Source organism: Panthera onca, chromosome E2, assembly GCF_046562875.1.
Source record: "Panthera onca isolate mPanOnc1 chromosome E2, mPanOnc1 haplotype 2, whole genome shotgun sequence".
In the NCBI taxonomy this organism is placed as follows: Eukaryota; Metazoa; Chordata; class Mammalia; order Carnivora; family Felidae; genus Panthera; species Panthera onca.
In genome coordinates this window covers 163,938-185,009 of record NC_138353.1, presented here as the reverse complement: position 1 = coordinate 185,009, position 21,072 = coordinate 163,938, and the positions used below count along the sequence as shown (strand labels likewise).

Here is a 21,072-nt window from a genome sequence, read left to right as displayed (position 1 = left end):
TGGGCGAGGGGCGTTTCCGAGGCCGAGATCTGGGCTCTGGCCAATGATAGCCTAGGGGAGAGGCGTTTCCGGAACCGCCGCGTCAGCGCGTGGTGGCTTCTGGTTTTCGGTTGTTTCTTTGGCAGCTTGCGGTTTTATCGGTATTGGAGGAGGAACCAAGTTGCCTGGCTGTGGACGGTGCCGGGAGGCTCACCGGGCCTGCGGGAACGGGTGCAGGGAAGATTCGAGAGTCGGGGAGATTCCGTCTCCGTGCCCTGTGCACCCCTTGACCCCAGAGAATGTCCTGACTACCCAAGCCCAGATATCCTTGGCTGTAGGGGGGCGACCGCGCGGGGATGTCTGCAAGGACCTCCTTCGGAGCCTGCCCGGGAGTCGGCGCCCTTGGCGTTGTGTCTGCTTTACGGAGCGGGGGACGGAGGCTCGAAGCCAAGCGTTCCGAGGTCATGACCAGCTTGTGGCTGGACTACCGGCGCGATGAGTGAGCCGATCGACTGGTCACGGCTGAAGGATTCTTCCACCCGACCTGACTCGGAGTCCCAGTGTCCTGAGTCCCCGACTGAGCTACAGGCCTCGATGTTCTGGATGATGGAGCGTTCGCAGGTGGGGAGTCTTCATCCCAGAATTCGGTATGTTAAGATGTAGAGGGTACAGACAGAGGGATCTGCATGTGCAAAGATTCGGAGGTGAGACTGACCTGAGAACATTCAGGAAAATTCTCATTCTTCCACTCCATGAAGAGAGGAGTCCTGCCTCTGTTCATTGGCTGAATGTGCTGGGAGTCATAGAAATTTTTGAATAGAAGCGGGATATCCATTGTCTGGATTTAGGATTTTGAAAGTATCCCAATGAATACCAAGTAAACATACTGAGTGAACACACCGGTGGGAGAGGGGTTGTGGCCAGGGGTTGTGAGGACGCTGCTGCAATATTCTTCCAGACAGTTGTGATGATGGCCTGTCCAGGGTAGAAGTAGGAGAGGTGAGAGAAGTGATCAGATTTCGGTTAGATTTTCAAGATGAAGTTAATGGGATTTCCTGCTACGTGTGACGAGTGAACGTAAGTGGTGGATAAAAGACCATCCCGAGTGTTTAGGAAGAATGAGATATTGTACATGGAGACGGGAGTTTGGCAAGAGGAGGATATTTTGGGGAAGATTAGCAGTTGGATTTTGTAGATGTGGACTTCTAAGTGGAAGTGACTACGTGCCATGGACACATAGGGAGTTTTGGTTTGGCCCCTGATCTCCAGGTTGCAGTTCACTGGTGGCCTGGACCAAGGAAGGGCCTGAGAATGGCATTTTGGAAGGAGAGTCTTAGGTTGTGGTTGCAGATAAGTGGCCCTGAGGTGAGCGTGGGGTGTCCAGGATGAGGACCAGTGGCCAGGCGGAGGAGATGGGTGCAGAAAAGGAGAAGCACTGTCCAAAGACCAATGGATCTGGGGAGAGGGCACATCCAGGAGGAGGGCCCACCCTTTCAGATATGAGAGGGTAAGCAGGCATGTCAGGGGACAAGGTTGGGAGACATAAAGGGAGGTGGCCGCAGGACAGAGACTGGGGTCCCAGGTCCCATGCCCAGTGCTTGGGTTGCATCTATCTGCTCCCTGGCCTGCTATAGCAAGGCCCAGTGACTTTTAAGAAGGTCATATACTGCTTTCAGAAAAAGTGGGGCTCCTTGATGAGACACAGTAGGGCTACTACCATGACATGGTGCTGTCCTCACCAGGTTAGGCCACTGTGTTCCCCATGGGATATGCGGCTGGTCCTGGTGCTGGCCCATGTCTTGATACATCTTCTCCCAGACTGCTGTGTAAACAACTCCAGTATCTTTTAGGTCAAGGGTCAAAAGTATCACAACTTGCATAGCAGATCACATCCAGCTTGGTTATTATCTGGCCAAGTGACCCAGTCGAGGTGTGTTGCTTTTCTTTCTCCTCTGTCACACTTCCTCATTCCAGCAGGTTTTCTGCCGGCTGCCCCTTGTCAGCCCCTGTGATGGCACATGGACACAGACATGATCACTGATTGTGGGGACAATGCACCTTTCCCCTGAGATCTTTCCTGGTTGTTCATTTTGTGAGGTTCAGTTCTCCAGATGCATAAGTGATCCTTATCCACCTCAGTCTGTCATGGGTGAATCATGACAGACCTGGGGCTGGCCTCTCACAAGCCACTTGACCCCCCATAAGAATGACTGCCTGCACTACCATCAATGTGGTCACCCAAGGTGAACATGGCCAGGAGACCTGGACAGGGCAGCTTGAATCAGTCCATGACCAGAGAGGCCCATGGAGGACCAGTCCTGGTCAGTGCAAGACTGGTAGGGGAGGGCCTGTGGCAGCGGGCTTGTCTCTCACCTGGTACCTGGCCTGTGCCCTCTCTTACCCTGGTGCCAAAGTGAGCAGCCATGCCTCTTTTCTGTCATTCTGGGACTTCATTCTACTTTCCCTTGACTCATATTTCCTGGCTGATCCCTCTGTATCCTTTTCCTCTCGGCCTTTCGCCTTCTCCCCTTTTATGGTCAGATGCTCCACCATTGGCCTCCCCTTGACATGTTCTGAGCTGATACGTATCCTTAAGTAGTTCTTGAAAGGGTGCCTGGGTAGCTCAGTCAGTTGAATGTCCAACTCTTGATTTCAGCCCAGGTCATGATCCCAGGGTCATGGGATCAAGCCCCCATCTGGGTCCATGCTGAGTGTGGAGCCTGCTTGAGATATTCTCTCTCTCTCTCTCTCTCTCTCTCTCTCTCTCTCTCTCTCAAAAAATTTTTTAAGGAAAAAGAAAATTTATTTCTTCATGGGACTGCTTGCTTCCTCTAAGGAAGGTGGATATAATGTCAGTGGCTGGACCACCCTCACTGCTTGGCACCTGCCTGTCACCAGACACTGAGGCCCTTTTGCAGAACTCACAGAGAACTGACACTGAAGAGACACCCAGTAAACACATGGTATATGGAGAGGTGTTCAATCAATAAAAAATACCAGAATGGGGGGCACCTGGGTGGCTCAGTCGATGGAGCGGCCGACTACAGCTCAGGTCATGATCTCATGGTTCATGGGTTCAAGCCCCTATGTCAGGCTCTGTGCTGGAGCCCCGCAGGCTGGAGCCTGCTTCAGATTCTGTGTCTCCCTCTTTTTCTGCCCCGCTCCTACTCGCACTCTGTCTCTCTCTCAAAAATAAGTAAAACATTAAAAAAAAATTTTTTTTAATTTTCAGAATGGGAAAAAAATCCCAAGTACATTGGGAAGATGGGAAGGCCTTCACCTTTGTCTCCATTCTGAGAAAGCAGAAGTACATTCATGTCTTCAAATGTCATGATTTTTGTAATGTGAGAAAGCCTCCAGCCAGAGCTCTATTCCTTTTGAGAATGAGAATGTTTGCCCCTTAGAAAACACTCATTAAGGCAGGGAGTGTGGCCCAGTCTTGAGCAAACTTTTGCATTTCCCCTTGCACCAAAGGAGTCAAGTGCCGAGAATGTGGGCATCTGCATTCAGAGCTCCATTCCTGTTAGCACCAAAAGATTCATGCCAGAGAACAGTTGTACAAATGCAGTAACCACCTGAAAGCTCTCAGGAAAATTGAACCTCTTTCACACAGTCCCCACTGGAGAAAGGCATAATGAGTGCAGCTGGTGTTGGATAGCCTCCTTGCCCAGATTTAATCAAGTTTTGCAGCAGCAGGTTACTGCATTGTGAGTGTAGTGAGTAGGAGAGCAAAGCAGCTCCTGCTGGGTCCTGCATAGAAATATTCACACTGGAGAAAGCTCCTGTGTGTACAGCTGGTATGGGAGACTCAGCCACAGCTCCTGCCCACCAACCAGCACAAAACCTTCACTAGTGAAAAGCCATTTTAGGAGCAGTGAATTTAGTAAAGTCTTCAGCTGCCCCCGCCCCCCCCTTTTTTTTTTAACATTTTCTTTTAAATGATGTTTTAAAAACTTCATTCAATATAAAAGAATTAACACTTGAAAAATACCGTATACAAATAGCCTTCAGCCACAAGTTGTACCTTGTATAGAAGTTTTTTTTTTTTTTAATTTTTTAACACTTATTTATTTCTGAGAGGGGGGAGGGGCAGAGAAAGAGGGAGACAGAGGATCCAAAGCAGACTCTGCGCTGTGAGCACAGAGCCTGATGTGGGGCTCGAACCCACAACCATGAGATCATGACCTGAGCTGAAATCAAGAGTCGGCTGTTCAACCGACTGATCCACCTGGCGCCCCAGAACTTCTACCTGCAGAGATAACTCCACGAATGCCCTGTAGGGGCCCCTATAGGGGCCATACTGTACTTTGTGACCAGCTGTCACACCGCTGGGTGCTATGGAAAATGTCCTTCTGTGTTTGATGGTCATCTATTACTCAGTGTAAGCAGCCCCTGTTCCCTGCTTGCCCTCCTCTGGAGGGATGGTGGTGGCCCTGCACCCATTGAAGTGATGTCCTACTGCTCACCCATGACTGAGTTTGGCATGGACATGACTCTTGCTCTGAGCAAGGGGCCTGATAAGATAGTTTCTGGAGGGCTTCTAGGGAAGTTTTCCCATTGTTTATGGACCTTGTGAAATCTGCCTTTGACATCCATGATGTCTTCATTGAGTTTCTCCAGGTACTCATAACATAGTTTATATGCGTTGCTATCATTACCCAGCTCTGGTACCATGACTTCAGACTGCTCTGCACCATTTGATACTTAATACATCACCAATTAATTACCTTTGATATTGGAGTCCTGTTTATCGGGAGTGAATTGGAAACAGAACAGAGTTCTCAGACTGGTTATCATGTTCCCTATAGCACCTGACAGGGCACAACAGTAAGGCATGGAGCATTTCTGACCAGATGTGACCCAATTTGCATTTCTACCCCATGTTCTCTGACAAAGAATGAAAGCCTCTGTGTTCTGAAGCTTCTCACTGGAGTTCGCCTGGAAAAGCCAGTCAACAGTCTGGAAGAAGCAAGATAATGGTCTGTGTTTTAGGAAATGTCTCTTCCACCCAGCAGTGGTGAAAGGAAGCACTCTGAAGGCCAGACCCCGGTAATATATCATCCACTTGTGTTTGTACAAGGATGAATTGAGTACTGTAAATGGGTAAAGAATACTGAGTGTGAGGAAATAAGGTGTGGGGAGCCTGGTGAACTGTTTTGATGTCTGGGCCTTTGCAGGATTGAGGTGTGCAGGTGTTGGGGCGCCTGAGTGGCTCAGTCAGTTAAGTGTCTGACTTTGGCTCAGGTCATGATATTGCGGTTTGTGGGTTTGAGCCCTGTGTCAGGCCTGTCCTGACAGCTCAGAGCCTGGAGCCTGCTTCGGATTCTGTGTCTCCTTTCTCTCTCTGCCCCTCCCCTGCTCATGCTCTGTCTCTCTCTCAAAAATTGATGAACATTAAAAAAAAAAAAAAAGTGTTCAGGTGTAGATCTGTATATCTTCCACAGCTGTAGTCAACATATTTTTTATGCATTCCTGTCATCTCTTAGTGGGCTAGATACTTTTGGTCATCACCATGTGGTCAGGAACTCCAGGACTGTGAGAAAGAACAGCCCATAGCCTTTTTGTTAAATGGCTTTATTGAAGTATAATTTACATATTATAGAATACATCCATTATAATTGCATAATTAATGATTTTTAGTAAAATTATAGAGTTGTACAACCATTATTATCTCACCCCATTCCCATTGCCTCAAAATGTGCGGTTGGACACTTTTTTTTTTTTAAGTTTATTTAATTTGAGAGAGGGAGAGAGAGAGCATGAGCCGAGGAAGAGCAGAGAGAGAGAGTATCCCAAGCAGGCTCCATGCTGTCAGCATAGAACCCCATGTGGGGCTTGAACTCACAAATCCACGAGATCATGACTTGAGCCAAAATCAAGAGTAGGACACCTAACCAAGTGAGCCACGTAGGTGCCCCTGGACACTTATATAGCCAAAACCACTCCCATCCTCAGCCCCTGGCAACCACTAATCCATGTTATATCTCTATACTTTTGCCTTTCCTGATATTTGGTATCAATGGAATCATATAATATATATCCCTTTGTGTGTCATTTCTATCACTTAGCATAATGTTGTTGAGGGTTTTGTTTTTTGGTTTTTTGTTGTTTTTTGTTTGTTTGTTTTTGCTTTTTAAACTTTATTCTGGGGGTGCCTAACTGGCTTAGTCTGTTCTTGAGGTTTATTCATGTTATGTTATATATCAGTATTTTATTCCATTTTATTGCTGAATAATATTCCCTTGTATGGATATACCACATTTTATTGTCATTAATTGATAGACAACAGTTCTTGGCCGTTACAAATAATGCTGCTAGGCATATTTGCTTACAAGTCTTTCTGTAGATGTATGTTTTCATGTTGCTTGGGTAGATTCTGTAGGGGCTGAGGGCAGGCTGCCCCAAGATGGGCCTCTTCAGCATAAAGATTATTTTGAGTTAGGGGCGCCTGGGTAGCTAAGTCACTTAAGCGTCCAACTTTTTATTTCTGCTTGGGTTGTGATCTCATAGTTGGGGAATTCAACTCCCACATCGGGTTCTGCACTGGCAGCGCAGGGCCTGCTTGGGATTGTCTCTCTGCTTCTCTCTCTCTCTCAAAATAAATAATTTTTTTTTTTAAGTAATCAAAACCCAGCAGATGCAGGAAAAGCTCTCTGCCTTTCCCACAACTGTCTAATTTACATTGGAAGGAGAACCTGTAATAGGAAGAGAGCTATTAACAGACACTTCCCTTTGCCTAAGGAATTTATCTGCCTCATAGAGCAAACTTGTGTTTCTAGACATCTTTCACCTTCTTGCTAAAAGCTTTCTCCTTTTCATATCCTCAGACCTCTGCCCCTCTCCTCAGCTCATGTGAGCTTCATGTGCCCCATTGTCTTTGGAATTTCATGTCTGTGGATTCCCTGTATATGCACTCATTAAATATTATTTTCTCCTGTTAATCTGTCTCATGTCCATTTGGTTCTAAGTCCATTTAGAAGGATTATAGAGCAGAGGAAGGTCTTTCTGCCTGACAGTTTCTAGGAGTGGAACTGCTGAGTGAAGTTCACGTTTAACTCTTTACTGCCAAATTTTTCCAAAGCGTCTCTACTATTTTATATTCCCACCAGCACTGTAGAACCGTTCCTTTTTCTCCACCTCCCTGCCAATACTTGGTGTTGCCATACTAGCGTGAAGTGGTATCTCAATGGATTTTTTTAAATTGTGGTAAAATATACACAAAACTTCTATTTTTTAAGTGTTATTTATTTTGAGAGTGAGAGAAAGTGTGAGTGGGGGAGGGGCAGAGAGAGGAGAGAATCTCAAGCAGATTCTGCACTATCAGTGTGGAGCCCAATTCGGGGCTCAAACCCACAAATCTCGAGATCATGACCTGAGCTGAAGTTGGACACTTAACTGAGCCACCCAGGTGCCCCTAAAACTTCTATTTTTAGGTGTATAGTTCAATGACATTAAGTAAACACACAGTTCTACAACTATCACTCCTAAACATCTCTACAACTTTTTCATTATTATAAACTGAAACTCTGTGCCCATCAAATAATAGTCTCAAGGGGATTTTAATGTATATTCTCCTAATGAATAATGATGTCAGGCATCTTTTCTTGTGCTTATTAACTGTTTATCTTCTTTGATAAAATGTCTACTCAAATCTTTTTGCTCATTTTTACTTGGGTTGTCTTTTTTTTTTTTTTTTTTCATTTTTTTTTGATGGTTTATTCATTTTTCAGAGACAGAGAGACAGAGCATGAGCAGGGGAGGGGCAGAGAGAGAGGGAGACACAGAATCTGAAACAGGCTCCAGGCTCTGAGCTGTCAGCACAGAGCCCGACCTGGGGCCCAGACTCACGGACGACAAGATCATGACCTGAGCTGAAGTTGGACTCTTAACCAACTGAGCCACCCAGGTGCCCCTACTTGGGTTGTCTTCTTATTGAATTGTTCAAATTCTTTATATATTCTGTATTAAGACTCCATATATATGTACAGGTGTTTCATCTCGGCCTGTAGCTTGTTTTAATTTTTTTTTAATGTTTATTTATTTTTGAGAGAGAGAGAAAGAGCATGAGCAGGGGAGGGACAGAGAGAGGGAGACACAGAATCCAGAGCAGGCTCCAGGCTCTGAGCCATCAGCACAGAGCCTGACATGGGGCTCGAACTCATGAACTGCAAGATCATGACCTGAGCCAAAGTCAGACACTTAACCAACTGAGCCACCTAGGTGCCCCTTGTTTTAATTTTCATAATGACATCTTTTGAAGAGCAATATTTTATTTTTTATTTATTTTTTAAATGTAAACTCTATGCCCAACATGGGGCTTGAAGTCACAACCCTGACATCAAGAATAGCATACTCTACTGACTGAGCCAGCCAGGTGCCCCTTGAAAAGCAATATTTTACATTGTGATGAAGTCTAATTTGTTAGTTTCTCCTTTTATGTTTTGTCTTCTGGTTCATATCTAAAAAATTATTTGCCTAACTCAGTCAAAATTTTTCTCCTATTAGCTTTATAGTTTTAGCTCTTACATTTCCATTTATGGTCCATTCTATGATAACTTTTTTAATATTTATTTTGAGAGAGAGAGAGAAAAAAAACTCAAGTGGGGGAGGAGCAGAGAGAGAGGAAGAGAGAGAATCCCAAGAAGGCTCCATGCTGTCAGCATGGAGCCCTACATGGGGCTTGATCCCACACCTGTGAGATCATGACCTGAGTTGAAATCAAAAGACAGACACTTAACTGAGCAACCCAGGCACCCCTCATATGTCTTCTTTAGTGAAGTGAGTGTTCAAGTCACTGACCATTTTTTTAAAAATTAGGTTGTCTTTTGTAAGTGTTCCTCATAGGTTCTAGATTCACATCCCTTGTTAGGATTTGTTTTGCAGATAGTTCTTCCAGTCTATGGATTGCATTTTCATTTTGTTGAAATGACTATTGAGAAGCAAAAGTTTGGGCGCCTGGATGGCTCAGTTGGTTTAAGCTTCTGACTTTGGCTCAGGTCATGATCTCACGGTCGTGGGTTTGAGCCCCATGTTGGGCTCTGTGCTGACAGCTTGGAGCCTGGAGCCTGCTTCAGATTCTGTGTCTCCCTGTCTCTGCCCCTCCCCTACTCTCATTCTGTGTTTCTCTCTCAAAAATAAACATTTTAAAAAAAAGCAAAAGTTAAAAATTTTTATTAAGTCCAACTGATTTATCTTTTTCTTCTCATGCTTTTTGTAAGGAATACACTAAATCTGAGGGCTGACCAAAACCTTTTAATACAAGGACCTTTGCCTATAGTTCTCGGGCATTCACTTTCGAATGTCCCCTTTCTGTAAAGAGAGCTTTCCTATGATTCTTCCTTTCTGATCTTATCCTGTAATAAACTTTTGCCTGCTACTAAAGAAAAGAAAATAAATCCACCAAATCCAAGATCACTATGCTTTCTTCTAGATTTTTTATTGTTATGAGTTTTATGCTTACATCTATGATCAATTTTGAGTTAACTTTTGCATATGACTTGAGGTAAGCTTACAGGTTTGTTGTTGTTACATATGGCAATTCAGTTGTTCTAGCACTATTGGTTGAAAAGATTACCTTTTTCCTATTGAATTGTCTTGGTTTGTTTTGGTACATGAAACCCTAAAATCCACTTGATACCTGGTTTCAGGCACTGAGTGGATCTGGGGGCTCAAATGATGTCAGAAGGGCTGCTTCTGACCATCTCTCAATACTTCCTTCTTCTGTGGCTGGTTCAAAGGACAGCCTTCCTGTAGAGTTAAGATGAACATTAGTAGCCCAGTTCATAAGTGCTCAGAGCCATGAGGGCTTTGTTTTAGATGTTCCGGCACATGCACGTGCATGCACACACACAGCTCCACAGACACAGACACGCATACGCATACACACACACACACACACACACACACACACACACACACACAGTAGGCCAGCTGCCTTGCACAGAGCCCTGATGGGGAGAGCAAAAGTCAGATTCAGATTGGGACTACTTCACCAAATCAAGGACTCTTTGCCAAAAGACTTCGTTTTACAAGACACACACCTAGGTGACCATTCAGGAAAAGGGATTGAGTTCTGATGACAAATGTCTGTCCTATGTTGCTTGCAGGTGTGGGCTCCACATGGCTCAGCTGAACATTAACTCTAATCCCAAGGAGCCCTTCCATGTTGGCAGAAGGCAGTTGTTACACCCAGGAGGGAGAGCCTGAGCAGACCAAGGATCCCTGGGTACTTCATCACGATGGGGAGACTTTGAGCTCCACGTAAATTGGTCCTCTGGGGAGATCAAACTCTCAGAACCAACAGGCCTTTGTTTGCTATGTTCTGGCACCACCAGGGAAATATTAAGGTTCCAATAAGTTGGCTGATCTACAGAGAGCCGTGGTGAGGAGACTAGAAGGCAGGTAAAAGACTTCATTCATGCATTGGGAGCACTGTTATGAGGTCTGTCTAACCATAGCTAAAACATGGGTTCAAGGAGTTGAGCTCTTGATGACCCACGATCCCTTTGCTTGGAAGCCTGAGGCCTCAAGGTTCAAATGGGCTTTAGTTCTAACCCCAAGCCCCCATGTTAATAGAAAGCAATTATTGGGGCACCTGGGTGACTCAGTCGGTTGTGTCTGACTCTCGATTTGGGCTCAGGTCATGATCTCTGCAGTTTGTGAGATTGAGCCCCACATTTGGCTGTGCGCTGACAGCACAGAGCCTGCTTGGGATTCTCTCCCACTCTCTCTGCCCCTCCCCTGCTTGCATATGCTCTGTCTCTCAAAATAAATAAAATAAAACTTAAACAAGAAAACATAAGGCAATTATTATACCCAGAAGGTCCAGGAGTGCCATACCTTGGGATGTGGGGAGCACTTAGGCAGACCTGCCACATGCCTGGGACCCTGCCATCCCTCATATGGTCAGCTTCAGGGAACTGGAGGATCCTAAGTGGAGTGGCAACAGCAGTACCATTGCCCCTGCCACATGTTCTCAGGTAAACACTGCACCAAAAGCCTTCATGTCTTGGGGTCCTGGGGCTCCAGACAGCTTGGTTCGTTTATTTTCTGATACTTGAAAGTATTGAACCAGGAGATATGCAGCCCATATATATCGGTTGCATATATACCTATAAGTTTTGTAAAGCAGCTTTCAACATTTATGAAATCAAAAGGCTTCACATAAACATATGGTTCCCTCACTCCTCTTGGAAAACCAGAAAATGGGGGCAAGCATATATTGATTCCATTGTCTCTGACTCCTGTACCCGGGGACAGCCCTGCTTCAGTGGCAGCAAAAAATAGCAGATGATGAAGATCATGCACACTACACTCACCTGGAATATTGGCTGGGCTACAAAAGTCCTGAACTACAAGATCTCCCTTTTCTCAGGCCCAGGGTTCCTACCTGTGCAGTAAGGGCCTTGAAGTGACCAGTGCAGGAAGGCTACAGGAATCTACACCACCATTTGCTCAGGTAGTGAGCAACATACCACTGTTATGTCCTTTGTTCTAGAGGATAAGATGAGAATATGCAGGACTTCCTAAGACCTGCAGAGCAGAGTCTCTCCTATGGCCAAAGTCACTGTCAACAAACTTGGCAGACAATTCAAATCAGGTTTTTTTCAGTTGCTTTTTGTTTGTTTGTTTTCAAAGAGCTGTTGTTTCTTCATCTTTTGTGGTATAAATTCCACCATGGCTGATTGAACTTAACTAAATGTTGAGTTGAACACAACCAGTTCTTGTGAGTGGGTGTGATGTAGCCCAGGCATAGCACCAGCCATTATCTCCTCTGTTTGTCAGTGTCCCTGACCTCAAAACCAGTGTTTCTGTGCCCACTGAAACAGGTTCTACCTGCCTCCTGAAGATCTTACGTGCAGTGATACCTACCTACAGATTTTGGACATCAGGGGCCTTACTCCTGGACAGTAGCCCCTCAATTCTACTGGAGAATGTGGGACATTCCCAGGAACAAGGTACCCAACCCCTGCTGCCCAGGAAGTACTGGCGAATGTCCAAAGCTCTGGGTCTTACAGGTTGTCCTGGCATCCAGGACACAAGATTTGACCCAGAGACTTTCAGCCTGTCCCGGAAGCCCTTGGGCCTAGACTGCAATCTATTCCTTGCCATCCCACTGTTCAAGTTGAGGCCTCCCAAAAGACCTCCTTTTTTATCCTGTTAGAGCCCAGTTCGTTCTCCATTTCCCACACACACAATGGATGGAGTCCCAGTATTAAAGATGGCTTCAATAGTAAGGCCTTTATTACCACACACTCTGGAGGCAGGCAGTTCCAGGGTTGGGTGATTTGGATACTGGACAATTGCATTGCGGGCACCATCTGTAGACTCAACAATAGCCACAATAAAAGGGAAACTTCTTCTGCAAGTCCTCACACTCCAGGTCAGATCCTCCTGGGGAGAACAAGGTCAGGACTGTGCCTGAACTACTAGAGACAGGGCAGAGATGGAAAATGAGGCCACCCCCAGATAGCTTCCATCACTCATGTCTCCCTCCGGGGAATGAGAGAGCACAAGATCAGCCTTCCCTGAGTACGTTGACATGATAGTTACACGCTGTGGGAAGATCTGCTGGCTGGCAGAAGTGAGATGGCATCTGGCAGTGACGTAATCTGGCAAAGCACCTGGACAGGTTAGAAAGTGTGGTGAAGCTCCTGAAAGCTTCCATGTATCTGGCAATCTCCTGGTAGGGGTATTAGGATATTCAAGGTTCAATTTTCGGCTTATGGCTTCTTTACAAAGGTTCCTTTCACAGAAGCTTTCTTAGGAGTGAAATCCTTCACTTCACTTAGGAGTGAATCCTTTTGAGGTGAGCAAGGTGAAAGCCCCAGCTAGTTAGTGGTTTTCCACATTTGCCACACTCCTAAGTGTTTTCTTTGGTGTGACCTTTCTGGTACTGAGTGAGGCTAGCGCTCTGGCTGAAGGCTTTCCTATGTCCACTGCACTCCAAAGGCTCTTTTCCAATATGACCCTTCTGGTGTTTAGAGAGGTTTGAGCTGTAGCGGAAAGCTTTTTCCGAGTTTGTTACACTCATAAGGCTTTTCTCCAGTGTGAACTCTCTGTTGCTGACTGAGGATGGAGCTTTCACTGAAAGCTTTCCCACACTGACTGCACTCATAAGGCCTTTTTCCAGTGTGAACTTTCTGGTGTTTAACAAGGTTAGAGCTATAGCTGAAGGCTTTTCCACATTCACTACACTTATAAGGCCTTTCTCTAGTGTGAACCTTCTCGTGCTGAATGAAGGCAGAGCTTTGACTGAAGGCTTTCCCACATTCCGAACACTCATAAGGCTTTTCTCCAGTGTGAATTCGCTGGTGTGGAACAAGGTTGGAGGGGCAACTGAAGGCTTTCCCACATTGGTTGCATTTATAAGGTCTTTCTCCAGCATGACTCCTTTGGTGCAGAATAAGTTTGGAGGTTTGCCGGAAAGCTTTTCCACATTCACTGCACTCAAAAGGCGTTTCTGTGTTGTGAACTTTCTGGTGCCGAACAAGATGAGAGCTGTTAACGAAGGCTTTCCCACATCCTTTGCACTCACAAGGCCTTTCCCCCGTGTGTATTTTCTCGTGCTCAACAAAATCGGCAACACAGCTAAAGACTCGCCGGCACTGTCTACACTCCTAAGGTCTTTCTGTGTTGTGAACTTTCTGGTGCCGAAAAACATGGAAGCTGCGAGTGAAGGCCTTCCCGCGGTAGCCACATCCATAAGGCCGTTCTCCAGTGTGAACTCTCTGGTGCTGAACAAGTGAGTGTTTCCGGTGAAGGCTTTCCCACATTCACTGCAACTGTGATGCATTTTTCCAGTATGAACTTTCTGATGTGTCCTCAGTTTTAAAAGCTGGCCGAAGGCCTTCCCACATTCCTTACACACATGGGATGTTTCTCCATTGTGGTTTTTTTTGTGATGAACAAAGGTTGAGTCCTCTTTAGGGGCATTTCTTGTTGGCCATCTGAAGGGTCTTTCTTTGGAGTGAGTTATCAGGCGGTCAAGGAGCATAAAGGCCTTCAGAAAGGCTCCCCCACAGTTGCTGCACTTGAAGGGCTTCTGTGTGGCATGGACTGCCTGCTGCTGCTGGCAACTGGTGCTGGGTTAGAAGGCCTCCTTGCGTGCGGGGCTCCTGTTCAGCTTCCCCGTGGTGTGAGTGGTCTGATGCTGGAGGAGGTCCTGCCTGCATGTGAAGAGTTTTTCTTCACTGTGCTCCTTCTGGTGCCGGTGAGAGTTTGTACTGAGCCAGAAGCCTCTCCCACATGTCTCACATTTGTATGGCTTCTGCCTAGGGTGTATTGCCTGATGCTTAGCCAGGTATAATACGCCTTTCAAGACCAGGCCACACATGTCACAAGTGGGTGGAAGGCCACACGTGTCGTTCTGGGTGGAAGGACCTGCCTCAGGGGTTCTGAACTGAAACACTCCTACAGAAACACACTGTTCAAGAGGGGCTTTTTCATTCCATACCAACAACCTGAAAGCAGAGAAATGCTGGTGAAGTGTATGTAGGCTTTGTTGGGAGGGGGCAGCCCCTTTACAGATGTGGATCTGACAAACTCAGGAAGGAGTCTGTAGGATCAAGTCAGGATGAGGTAGAGCTTGTGGTTCAGGACTGGGCCCAGGAGGGCCACCGAAGGCGAACACTCAACACATGAGAACACAGGGGTGGGGTTCAGGCTGGGAGGAGGGGCAGAGACCGCAACTCCTCGGCTTTCATCAGGACCCAATACAGACAGGCTCCAGATCTCTAGGAAAAGGGGACAGAGTGGTGAGCATAAGCCCAGGAAAATCCAGCTGCAACCAGGCATCTGCTGCTTAAAGTCTTTATGAGGATATGTGCACATCTCATAATACATTGACTGTGGGCTAATGTGGGACACCCCCGTAAAGGGGGGAGTGGAGGGGAATAAGGAAGACACAGAGCAGACCAGTGGAGTCATCCACCACCCAGGGCCCGGGGACAAAGTAGAAATGGCAAGACTGTGGTGTCTAAAATGAAGAAGGAAGGTGGAATAAGGTAGGGCTACTGGCTCCGGCAACAAACACTAGTGGATACAGGGCAGGTGCCGAGTATACCCCAATGAAACCTTTGCTCCAGCTCCCACTCACTAGAGCCAGACCCCGTCCCGGCCTCTCTTGCAGTGTATGGAGATACGTCCACCCTGTCAGGCTCTCAGGGTTCTTTGCCCTGTTCCAGGTGAGCAACCACATAGGACTTGGAAGTTGCAAGTCCTGGGAAAAAGATAAGGTCGGTAAGTAGCTGGCCCCGCTAAGAGCAGTCCACCCTGAGAACGACCAAAGGGAGATCATGTCATCTTTGCAACTGGGAAGAAAACTCAATGTTACAAAGTAAGTCTCTCAGGAGCATCTCACAGTGGTTCCCATGAGTAATAACCATGTCAACTGTCTATAGGCCATGACATGGCCAGGCTTCCGGAAATGTCTGATATTAAAAAAAAGGGAAGGGGTGCCTGGGTGGCTCAGTCGGTTAAGCGTCTGACTTTGGCTCAGGTCATGATCTCACGGTCCGTGAGTTTGGCCCCGCGTCGGGCTCTGTGCTGACAGCTCAGAGCCTGGAGCCCGTTTCAGATTCTGTGTCTCCCTCTCTCTCTGCCCCTCCCCCGTTCATGCTCTGTCTCTCTCTGTCTCAAAAATAAATAAACGTTAAAAAAAATTTTTTTAAGTTAAATAAATAAAATAAAATAAAATAAAATAAAATAAAAATTTTTTAAAAAGGGAAGAGGGGGTGCCTGGGTGGCTCAGTTGGTTGAGTGTCTGACTCTTGATTTTGGCTCAGGTCATTATCTCTCAGTTTGTGAGATCAAGTCCCATGTCAGGCTGTACACTGACAGTGCGGAGCCTTCTTGGGATTCCGTCTCCCTCTCTCTCTGCCCCTCCCTTGAACGCACACTCTCTCTCTCTTTCAAAAATAAATAAATAAACTTAAAAAAATAAAAAGAGGGAAGAACCTGGGCACAGAAGTGCCACTGATCTGGACAAACTCGGGCAGCCAGCCAGACCCTCAGTCCTGAGCCTTTCTCCAGAAAGCTTCAGAAGCAGATATTGGGGCTCCTCAGGGAAAGGAGTAGGCTGTGCTCGTGACCCAGCTCCTCACACACAGCAGATAGTCCAGAGGAAGAAGCAATACCCATGCTCAGCTGTGGGAAGACAGAGATGCTCCTGTCAGAAGGGGAAGGACAGAACCTAGAACAGGAAACTAGGAGGATGGGAGGGCCTTACCCAGTGAGGCCACAAGCACCAAGTTCTCAAGCGTTACATCGCAGTACAGATGTCTCTGAGCTTCATCAAGGATCTCCCACTCCTCCCAGGAGAAGTACATGGCCACATCCTCAAAGGTCCCCTAGCCCTGCCATGATGAGGAGGACAGCTGAGTCAACCAGACCAAAGGGCAGCAGAAAAACTAACAACAAAAACAAATACACAGACGAACCCATATAGGCCTAGGCCAGTGACCCCACATGCTGCCACCTTTCTGGTGTTTAGTCTCTGACCCCCAAATCACTCCTGCCAACACACTCCTAGGTCATCCTTCTCCCTAAGCTCCAATGCCATGGCTGCCACTGTCTCCTTGTATCCCACTGATTACGGTGTCCTCCTTCACACAGTAGGCAGGCAGATAAGTTGCCACAAGCTCTGGGCCTAGTATGTGGGGCCCCACTGCCTCCTACTAGGCAATTCCCCTGGGTTCCCAGATCCTGCCTCCCAGAACAACCAAACGGGCTCATCTCCCATAGGTCCCCGCTACCAGGACTCCCAGTCCATGAACTCATACCCCCTCTGCATGTACACATCCATCTTTGTATCCCACATCTCCAGACCCCACCACCATCCCATGAGCCATCCATCCTCTCAGCCACACTACATATTACTCTGCAAATGGTGTCCAGAATGTGCCTAACTTGGTAAAGTCAACCAGGATCACATCCTGAGCCAGACTTCCAAAAGTTCCAACTTCCGGAGGTAGCACCCAGCCTTTCCTTCAGTTTCTACCTTTAACTCTCAGCTACCCAGAGTGGGCCACACAGATCTCTGGGACCTCCAAGTCTCTGCCTTTCTCCATGCTGTCCTCTCACCAACCACAGTGTTCCTCTCTCCTCCTAATGCACATTCAAAGCCCAGCTCCACCACCTCCCACCCTAGGCCTGAAACATCCCCAGCTGACTGCCACTGAGCTAATCTGCCATCCTGAATGAAACCCTCAGGTCCCAAAGAGGGTGGCCAAGGAAGGTTGGTGAGCCCACAGAGAAGTGAATAAACATCAGCCCTGGTCCCACTATCATGCTACTTGCATCTCCAGTATGCCTCAGCCTCTGTCCCAGGGACCTTGGTCACTATTTGGACCCTCCTCTCCCACACACACCTTCCCTCATGGCTGTTCCTCCCTTCATCTGACTTCGTGACATCCACCAACCCTGCCCAGGTACCCAGGCCAGCCACCCAGTCCTCAGCTGCCCCAGTAGGACATCCTTCACCATAAGCTAAAGATGCCCCCTCCCAAACCTGAAACAGCTCCACCTTAGTTCACAGGCTGACTGTTGACTGGATGTCTCCAAGCTGAATTCCTCGGCATAACTTAGACCTGCATGTCCAGCTGCCCTTTCAGTACCTCCACCTGGAAGTCTGCAAGGCATTGCCAGGGTCAAAATCTGCCTCTTGATCTTCCCTGAAACCTGCTCCGCCCAGCAACCTCCCCATCTCAGTCGATGCCCTTCAATTCCATCTTCTCATAGCTGAGGCCAAAATCCATGGCGATATCCCTGGATATCCACATCATAAAGTCCGGCTGACTTGAAAGATCCAAATCCAGCCACTTCTCCCAACTCCAGTCACCACTCAAGCCAAGACACCATCACTCACCTGATCCGGCAAAGGTGCATCCTTATGGGCCTCCCTTTCTGCCTCCTCACCTTCACTCCCTACCCCACGTCTGTTTTTCACTCTGCAGCCAAAGGGAGCCTATGAACACCTGGGTCCTATCACCTTCCTCCTCTACTCCAAACCTTCCATGACTCACACCACCCTCGGATTACAGACCAAGCTGCTCAGGCTACCGTGTCAGGCCTGACTCTTGTCCACCAGACACGAAGGAAACCTTTCACATCCTGGTCCCTAACCCTGAGACAGCTTTCCACACCTTGTCCCATTGGATTCCAGAATTATGAAACTTTCCACATAACCCCTGGCCAGGACTCAGGACCTCGGGCTTGGGGTAATCCTAGGGTCCTAGCAGCAAAGGAAGAAAGGCGAAGGCGGAGGAGAAGAGTCCAGAAGACTCCCCTCTATCGTGGGCCCGTACTATGCGGATGCCGGTCCGGGTCCGCCAGCGCCGCCGCTGCCGCCATTGGACCCGGGCAGGCCCTGAGAGGTTGGCCGATCCCCACACCTCCACTGGGCCAGGTGCCCGCCCGCCGCCCGTCGCAATCGGAGCCTCAGAGGGGACGAAACGCGGCAGCCGATCCCATCTTCCTTACTGTCTTCCACGCTGGGTCCCGAGGAGGCGCCTGGAAAGCAGCCCCCGCCCAGAGCTCAGGTCCCCGAGGGCGCTTTATAACGACCTGTCAAGAGCAAAATGAACGCCCACCACGGAGGCGCCGGAAGTCCCGTGAGCCGCAGGAAGTCGCCCTTCTTCTGTGATTGGCCCATAGCTCGCCGCCATTCCCCTTGGCCTTCTGGTTAGTGTAGTTTCAGCCTCGCATTGGCCTGGAGTGGGGCGCGGACAAATTCTCCGTGGGCAACGCCCAAGTGGCAGTGGAGGGGCACTGGGAAATGGAATCCGAGATTAAGAATGGTAATGGTGTGTCATAGCTTCCTCTTAAAGAGGTCATTCTCGATTTCCTCCCTCAGAGATGTCCCGCCCGTGACCTGCATTCTGAACATGGAGGGACCAGCACTGTGAAGGGGCCCCTGGGAACACCTCTTCTGCATTTTCTGAGGATGTAAAATGAAGATAATACCTCCTTCATGGAGAGTTTTAGTAACATTAAATGTGTCTTTAATTCAGTGGTCCCCAGATCATTAGCATCAGCATCACTGGGGAACTTGCTAGAAATGCAAGTTCTTGTCCCTTCTCCAACCCCTCATCAGAAATTCTGGGACAAGCCTAAACATTCTGTGCTTTGACAATCCCTCTTGGGTATCCTCACCCAGAATAAGCTCTAACTCAAAATCCAGTGGTGAAAGTTGGAAAATACTACAACTTTCCTCAGAGAAGTGACATGAAAAGTGCTTAGCACAGGGCCAGGTACATGGTGCTGTGACACTTAGTAAAGGGAAACCTCACTAAAATGGAGTGCAAGGGAAAGCTCTCACTTGGTATCACTGGAAGTCAAGAATTGCCGACAGAAGAATCTTCAACAGGAAAGAATCATCAATTCCAGGCCCCAACAAGTAAAGATGTACATTGGATCTCCTAGTAGAAATCAACTGCCCCTGCAACTCAACCGATGAGAAACTGTCATCACCCTGAATTCTTTTCTCCCATGGACTTTCTTTCAAAACAGCCCCTCCCACCTTCCTCCTTCCTCTTATAAAATAACATTCCTCTCCTTTGTTAGACTTGCCTAAGGTTTTGCTGTAGCTTGCATGTTCAGAATTGCAATTCTCTGCTAATCCCAAATAAACCCATTTTTGCTGGCAAAGTAACTGTTTTATTTATTTATTTTTAAGTAACTTTTGTTTTTAAGATTGACGCTACTAAATAAATGAGAGCTATTGTTGTTATTGTTCTTATCATCATCATCATCATCATCATAATCATCATCCCAAGGCTTTCATAGCACTGCCAGGGGAAGGCAAATTGGAGATGCTTCTCAAGAGAATCGTTGTTGACATCTGTCAAAATATAAAATGCACTCTTCCTTGATTTAGCAAATAGCCATATAGGCAATGTTCAAAAAAATTTTAAGTATGTTCATGTATTGTGGTAGGCAGAATATACTGACCCCAAAGATGTACAGGTCTTAATTTCCAGAACATGTAAATATGTTATATTACATGGCAAAGGGGAACTTAAATGGTATATGGAATTAAGATTAATAATCAGCTGACCTTTGGGACACCTGGGTGGCTCAGTTGGTTTAATGTCCAACTCTTGATCTCGGTTCAGGTCATGTTCTCACTGTTCCTGGGATTCAGCCTGGCATCCGGCTCTGCTCTGTGCTGACAGTGTGATGCCTGCTTGAAATTCTCTCTCTTTCCCTTTCTCCCTGCCCCTCCCCTACTTATGCTCTGACCTTGAGATATGGAGATTATTCTGTATTATCTGAGGTGAGGGAGGGGTGGGCGGACAATATAATAACAAAGGTCTTTAAAAGTGGAATAGAGAGGCAGTAGAGATTGAGAGAGTCAAGAGTGCTGCAATGTGAGAAAGACTCAAGTTGCCACTGCTGGCTTTCAAGGTGGAAAGAGCCATGAACCCACACATGCTCCTCTGAGCCTGGAATAGGCAAAGGAACAGCCACCAACCCATCACCCTTGAACACTTCCAGCCAGACCTTTCTCAAGAAAACCAGATCTCTGAGTCTTGCCCACATCACCTCTCCACTCAGATATCTTCCAGGCAACTCAGACACAATCCCAACTCCTGCTTTTCCTCTGGAATCTGCTCCTCTTTCCCCTTTCCCATTTCTATGGAGGGCAGTTCCATTCTTTCAACTGCTCAGTCTAAAAGCCTGGAGTCCTTCTGGACCTCTCATCTCTTTCTCACCACTCTTTGATCCATCAGCAAATACAGCTGTCTCTGCCTGCAGAAGAGACTCAAAATCTGACTACTTCTCCCACATCTTTTGCGACCACCACCCTAGTCCAGGCTGCCGCCTGGACTACCATCGCTGGCCTCCTTGGTTGCAGTTGCCTTCTTCCTGTGTCCCCAACCACCTCCACCTTCATCTGGCACCCTATCACTTCTCCACGTGGAAGCTAAAGTTATACTTGCCAATTTAGATCAGGTCCCTCTTCTATTCACACATCTTCTCAGTTCCCAGGTCCCTCAGGATAAAGGCCTAGTATGAGCCCTTCTCCCCTTGGAGCTTTCTGGTAGAAGTAAAGGTCTTGAAGTTTCCCCAATGCCCTCCTCTCTGGGTCGC

The 21,072-nt window shown here is 47.3% G+C and overlaps 1 protein-coding gene and 1 pseudogene across 2 annotated transcripts in view; one reads left to right on the top strand and one right to left on the bottom strand.

Annotated features, from left to right (window-relative positions):
- The first annotated feature begins 45 nt into the window (after nt 1–45).
- LOC132675526 (uncharacterized) overlaps nt 46–21,072 on the top strand; it is a 38,117-nt gene continuing 17,090 nt past the window's right edge. Inside the window, exon 1 of the mRNA XM_078438593.2 lies at nt 46–626. The gene's annotated coding sequence lies outside the window, so the exon portion shown is untranslated. The remainder of the gene's footprint in view (nt 627–21,072) is intronic.
- On the bottom strand, nt 12,772–19,427 carry LOC132691245 (uncharacterized; annotated as a pseudogene). The gene is made up of 3 exons (XR_013552420.2): nt 19,298–19,427; nt 16,208–18,747; nt 12,772–14,441 (listed from the first exon to the last, which is right to left on the bottom strand). The product of XR_013552420.2 is annotated as an uncharacterized LOC132691245 (transcript).